Below are 6,896 nucleotides of genomic sequence, written 5' to 3' on the forward strand. Positions count from 1 at the left end.
ACTGCCATACCAGGCGGTGATGCAGCCAGTCAGGATACTCTCGATGGTGCACCTGTAGAAGTTGCAGAGTATCCTGGAGTCCATGTTGAACTTCCGCAGCCTGCGGAGGAAGAAGAGCCGCTGTCGAGCCGTCTTGGATATGACCCTGGTGTGATGTGTCCATGTCAGGTCCTCACTGATGTTAACCCCGAGGAACCTGAAGCTGCTGACTCTCTCCACAGGAGTCCCGTCGATGGTGATGGGTGTGTGTGCCTCTCTCTGCCTCTTCCTGTAGTCCACAATCAGCTCCTTTGTTTTGCTGACGTTGAGATGGAGGTTGTTGTCCTGGCACCAAGATGTCAGGGCTCTGACCTCCTCTCTGTACGCCGTCTCGTCGCCGTCTGTGATCAGGCCGATGACGGTCGTGTCGTCAGCAAACTTGATGATGGTGTTGGAGCTGTGTGTGGCCACGCAGTCGTGCGTGAACAGGGAGTAGAGGAGAGGGCTGAGCACACAACCCTGAGGGGCTCCGGTGTTGAGGGTCAAGGTGGAGGATGTGATGTTCCCCATCCGCACTGCCTGGGATCTGCCCGTCAGGAAGCTCATGATCCAGTCACAGAGGGCGCTGTTGAGCCCAAGGTCCCTGAGCTTAATGATGAGCTTGGAGGGCACAATGGTGTTGAATGCTGAACTGTAGTCAATGAACAGCATTCTCACATAAGTGTTCCTCTGGTCCAGGTGGGAGAGGGCAGTGTGGAGGGTGAGGGAGATGGCATCATCCGTGGACCTGTTTGCTCTGTAGGCAAACTGCAGGGGGTCCAGTGAGTCAGGGAGGGAGGAGGTGATAAAAGTTTTGACTAACCGCTCAAAGCACTTCATGATGATGGAGGTGAGTGCAACTGGGCGGTAGTCATTGAGGCAGATGGGTTTTGTCTTTTTGGGGACAGGGACAATGATGGACTCTTTAAAGCATGTGGGGACTACAGACTGGAGCAGTGACCTATTGAAAATGTCTGTGAACACATCTGCCAGCTGAACTGCACACACCTTGAGAGCACGGCCAGGGATGCCATCAGGTCCTGGAGCCCTGTGTGCGTTGATCCTTTTCAGAGATCTACACACATCTGCACTGGTTAAAACCAGTGAGCAGGGATCCTGGGCCTTTGGTGCCTCCACAGCCGGGGGCTTCTCAAAGCGTGCATAAAATGTGTTCAGTTCATCTGGGAGAGATGCAGACACTTGATTAGGTTCATGGTTGTGAATTATCTATGTAAATCGACTCTACAGATTACACGTTCATTCTACATGTTGAATGATGATAGCGTAATACAAATATAGGCTATACATACAATGACAAAACTGCCGTGGGCTATATGTTATCCGTATCCTTTGTTAAAGTTAATGTTCAATAGCTCTATGCCAATGGGAACAACAGAACGTGCGCATTACATATGGACCAATGCGACACGTTCATTACGGCCGTGGACCGATAAACACTCAGTACCGTACGCACACCAACCGGCATGTGCGTGTTTAACACCGTGTTTAACACCATGTTTAACACCTTGTTTAACACCTTGTTTAACACCTTGTTTAACACCTTGTTTAACACCGTGTTTAACACTGGCGTTACCGCCGCTTAACTTAAATAATGAAGAACTGCTTTTAATTACGACTTGGCCGAGATCTTAACGTGCTGTTCATGCGTTTCCCATGAATAGCCTACTCGGAGCGGAGCAGGATATAATGCGCATGTGCGGCGTTGCTAGGCAACGTGTATAAAGGCTGGGGGGGGGGGGATGCCCCAGACCCCCCTACAACGGTTTAGTTTGTCACCTTTTTCAGCCTGTTCTGCCTTTGCAGATGAAAAAGTTAAAAGTAATAAGTTAAGTTAAAATTCATCAGTTCATACGTAGATTTAAAAAGTGTATGTTCTTGGTTGTAAGAAACTGCGTCAGAGTGAGTGGTCTTTTCTTTGGTCTCGAGAAACCGCATCGTAGTGAGCGCTCAGTGCGTTAGCAGCAGCTATGTAACCAGCGCGGTTGTTCTCCTCATTACATGCTCAGGAGAGCTGAGGCACGCACAGACAGATAAGCAGACTGTTAAAATCATATTGTCAAAGGTTACAAACGCTTTTGCCTTGGAGAATATTTGTCTGTAAGTATTATAAGTGGTCAAATGTGTATTTTATATCAAGACCTACTTGTTGTGTTTTTATGAGTATAGCCTACTCCGCTAACGTTAGCTCATGCTGAGATGCTATTTTGTGTTAACATGCTAACTCTTCTCAGTTTGTTCATTTGTGGAGGCTAATTGAAATGTACTCATTCTATGCCAACTCACACTGTGTTTTAAGTAAGTAAAGTGTGTTTATTTCTGTAATCTGCAGTTTTACGGTGATGTTGGAAAAAAGAAGACTTCATTAAAGGACAAGAAAAGTCAAGCCTTGTGGTTTTTTGGAGGGCTTCTAGCTAACCGTTATCTGACTGTCTAGCCTTGCATCGGCACATGCACTGCGCGGGCAGTACACAGCCCTTCTGAGTTTGCAGGTATGGGTTTGACCTTTTTACGGCTGTTTTTATGAATGTGTATGCTCCAACAAACGGTGGAGAGGAAGCTGTTTTTACAAAAAGTGAATGATGTTTTAAACGGCTGTGCCAAGGAGGATTTTTTATTCTTGGGTGGGGATTTTAATTGTACGGAAAATGCATCTTTAGATCGCAACCATGCAGAGCCGCATCCAGCATCCCAGCATGCTCTGAGGCCGCTGGTCCACTCCCACGGCCTGGTGGATGTATGGAGAAGGATGCACACAGACGATAGGCAGTACACCTGGTCCCATATCCGAGAGAATAGGATTTCATCAGCCAGACTAGATCGCATTTATTGCTTTAAGCATCATTTTAATACTTTTAAAATGTGCAGTATACTCCCTGCTGGTTTTACAGATCACTCTTTGCTTCTATGTAATGTTTTTATTAGAAATGTTTTACCGAGAAGTGCTTATTGGCATTTCAATTCGGTTTTAACATTTGATAAACATTTTAAAGAGGCCCTTATTTATTTCTTGAGGGTTTTTAGACAGAGGAAGGGAGAGTTTAGCAGTCTTAGGCAGTGGTGGGACCATGGTAAGACTGAGATAAGAATGCTCTGTCAACAGCACACCCTCAATGTCACACAGGACAACATCAGATCTATGAAAGACCTGGAGAGTGATATAGTGGAACTAGAAACAATAAGCGAGTCCACAGGAGATCGAGGATATATTGACATCCTCAAAGAGAAAAAGATGGCTCTAGCCAGCCTGCTGGGCGTTAAAGTTCAGGGTGCACTGGTCAGGTCCCGGTTTCTAAGCATAAATGAGATGGATGCTCCCACTAGTTTCTTCTTCGGCCTGGAGAAAAAGAATGGACAGAGGCGGGTAATCCACTCACTGCTGTCAGACACATGGCCGGAATTAACAGAGCCAAGCCAGATCAGGAGGTGAGCTGTGAGCTTTTATTCCACCCTCTACACAAGCGAGTATAATGAGGACGAAACGCTCTCAGAGGAGTTTTGTGCGGAACTACCTCAGGTCTCTGAGGAGGCCAACTCACAGCTCGTAGGGCCGTTGACAACGCAGGAGTTGCAGGCCGCACTGCAAGGCATGCAGGGACGGCGGGCTCCTGGTATCGACGGCCTCTCGGTTGAGTTTTTTAAAGTGTATTGGGACATCTTGTCTCATGACCTGTAAGACGTTTTTAATGAGAGTCTGGCCTCTGGCTCTATGCCAATGTCCTGCAGCAGAGCGGTGATCACGCTGCTGCCAAAAAAAGGGAACTTGCAGGACATCAAAAACTGGCGCCCTGTGTCTTTGCTGTGTGTGGATTACAAGCTTCTGTCCAAGGCTTTGGCCACCAGGCTGGGGAGAGCTATTGAGCAGGTCATCCATCAGGACCAGACCTACTGTGTGCCCGGCAGGTCCATGGTGGGCAATGTTCACCTGATTCGAGATGTTTTGGAGGTCTCCAGCTCATTGGGCATTGATACTGGTCTGATTTCTCTAGATCAGGAAAAGGCTTTTGACCGCGTTGAGCACAGCTTCCTCTGGAAAGTAATGGAGAAGTTTGGGTTCAGCGCTGGTTTCATAGCTAAGATCAAAGTGTTGTACAATAAGATTGAGAGTGTGCTGAAGTTCAACGGTGGGCTGTGTGCTCCTTTTAGAGTGTGTAGAGGGGTCCGGCAGGGCTGTGCTCTGTCTGGGATGCTCTATGCACTCTCCCTAGAACCCCTCCTCTGCAAAATACGCTCCAAATTGCAAGGGCTGTTTTTACCTGGTTTTAATGGAAGCACGGTTTTATCTGCGTATGCGGACGACATCGTTGTTTTTATTAGTGACCAGAGGGATGCAGACATTTTAAACAATATTGTGACAGATTTTAGTTCAGCATCGGCAGCGAGGGTCAATTGGAAGAAGAGCGAGGCCCTCGCTGTCGGTGAGTGGCGTGGCGGTCTCCCAGTTCTCCCCCAGGGAATGACATGGAAAAGAGATGGCATAAAGTACCTGGGTGTGTTCGTAGGGAACACAAATATAGTCCAGAAGAACTGGGAGAACGTCACAGAGAAGATTGAGGAAAAACTGTCCAAATGGAAGTGGCTGCTACCGCAGATGTCTTTTAAAGGTAGAGTTTTGGTTTAAACAACCTTGTGGCATCCCAACTGTGGCACCGTCTTACCTGTGTAGACCCTCCCTCAGGCCTACTGGCCCAAATACAAAAGAGATTGGTAGATTTCTTTTGGGATGGGCTACACTGGGTGCCACAGGGGCTGCTGTTTTTATCTAGAGAGGAGGGGGGACAGGGCCTTGTCCACCTGGCCAGCCAAACAGCCACTTTTAGAATGCAGTTTCTGCAAAGGTATCTTAACGGCCCGGCTGATTTGGTGTGGAGAGATGTGAGCAGCTGCATTCTAAGACACGTGAGTAACCTGGGACTGGATGCTGCTCTGTTTTTAACTGATTTAACCATTTTAAAGTTAAGTGGGTTACCTCCCTTTTATCAAGGTGTTTTTAAGTCTTGGGCCCTTTTTAACCATAAAAGGTGTCCAAAGACTGACTCTCTGCACTGGTTGTTAAAAGAGCCTCTGTTTCATGGAGCCAGGCTGGACGTTAGCAGCAGCGAGACACCAGGACTGGCGGTGGCGCTCTGCAGATCTGAGACCCTGAGCCTTCAGCAGGTGGTGTATGCAGTGGGGCCGGAGCTGAGCGATGCCAGAGACTTTTAAGGAGCTACGGACAGGGTAGAGCCAAAGATTCAACAGACCCTTTCCCGGAGATATACCTGAGCCCAGGGCTCGGAGAGCTGACGGGCCCCCTGCTCAAGGTTGCAAACCCAGAGAAAATGACCATGCACAAAGCGGACAAAAAGACAATATACATGAACATTGTCAAAAGCATAAACAAAAATGGACTAAAGGACAGGGCCTCCACTGTGTGGAGCACCAGACTGGGTGCCGGAAACGGACCAGGCCCACAGTGGAGGATTCTGTACAAACCCCCCTTAAAGAAACGTACTGCCGACCTCCAGTGGAGAATTTTACACGGCGCTATCGCCTCCAATTCTTTTATTTCCATCATTAATCCTGCTGTCAGTAACAACTGTCCATTTTGTGGTTTTAGAGAGACTGTTTTCCATGTTTTTACAGAGTGCCAGAGACTCACGGGTTTCTCTTTTAACATTGGTTTTTAGTCTTTTTAGTATAGCTTTTACCGAGAGTGTGTTTATCATGGGGGCTCCATACAGAAAGACAAGCAAAGAAAAGTGGCAGCTCCTAAACTACCTCTCTGGTGAGGCTAAAATGGCTATCTACCTAAGTAGGAAGAACAGAGTGGAAAACAGGAAGGGACAAGAAGCAAAAGCAATCTGGCTGTGCAACATCAGAGCCAGACTCTGGCTAGAGCATCGTTTTTATAAACACATCAGGGACTTGGAAGCTTTCAAACAACGTTGGTGTTATAAAGACATTGTATGTTCTGCACACTAAGAAATGGAAGTACCACTGTGTACCTAAGTCGGTACAAATGCTTGTCGCTGGGGCAGTACCCTTTTGAAGAACAGTAATGTACCCATGCTTACGGGTACTTTTCTGTACCCTAGTCATCTGTACCTATCAAGGTACACATGTGTACCTACAATGACTGAAACGTACCTGTACAAATCATTACCACATAATACCCTTAAAAGGTACTAATCTGTTCTTTAAGGGTACTAATCTGTTCTTTAAGGGTACACGCCAGTAATAATTTAAGGTGGTAAGGAAAATATGCACAAGTAGGCAGTGTTGTGCGTGAACGAGTTCAAAAGAACGCGTTCATTGAACACGCTCATTTTTTCGTGAACGTTGAACTGAACGCAACACATTTTTCAATAAAGAACTTGAACGTGAATTAGTTCACATTATGTGTCATGAACGGCAGACATCACTGTAAATGAACGTTGGCATTTGTTTTCCATTGAAAACTGAGTGACATCTGTTTTCTCTTTTGAAACGCAACGAGAGAGAAAGTTCCTCCCTCCTGTAGGTGCCGCTTAAATCATGTATCAACGCAGAAATAGTTTTGGCACTGTATGCGCAATGCATTGCGGGCAACGTAGTGTCCGGCTGAGAATAGTTGAGTTGAATAGTGAAACGTACTGGCTTCCGCACGACGTTACCCATGATGAATTGCAGCAGAGCGGCTTAGGCATAGCAACGCCGAGAGCGCGGAGGGCTGGAGTCTCGAGAGAGAGAGAGAGAGAGAGAGAGAGAGAGAGAGAGAGAGAGAGAGAGAGAGAGAGAGAGAGAGAGAGAGAGAGAGAGAGAGAGAGAGAGAGAGAGAGAGAGAGAGAGAGAGAGAGAGAGAGAGAGAGAGAGAGATACAGAGACCAATGACGAGAGTG

At 47.1% G+C, this 6,896-nt stretch overlaps 1 long non-coding RNA gene across 1 annotated transcript; it reads left to right on the forward strand.

The window, feature by feature from the left end:
- Positions 1-1,831: 1,831 nt before the first annotated feature.
- On the forward strand, positions 1,832-2,422 carry LOC134863699 (uncharacterized). Its single transcript, XR_010165708.1, has 2 exons — positions 1,832-2,136; positions 2,369-2,422. It is a non-coding gene; the product is annotated as an uncharacterized LOC134863699 (long non-coding RNA).
- The last annotated feature ends 4,474 nt before the right edge of the window (positions 2,423-6,896 follow it).

Source organism: Eleginops maclovinus, chromosome 4 (genome assembly GCF_036324505.1).
Source record: "Eleginops maclovinus isolate JMC-PN-2008 ecotype Puerto Natales chromosome 4, JC_Emac_rtc_rv5, whole genome shotgun sequence".
Lineage (NCBI taxonomy): Eukaryota > Metazoa > Chordata > Actinopteri > Perciformes > Eleginopidae > Eleginops > Eleginops maclovinus.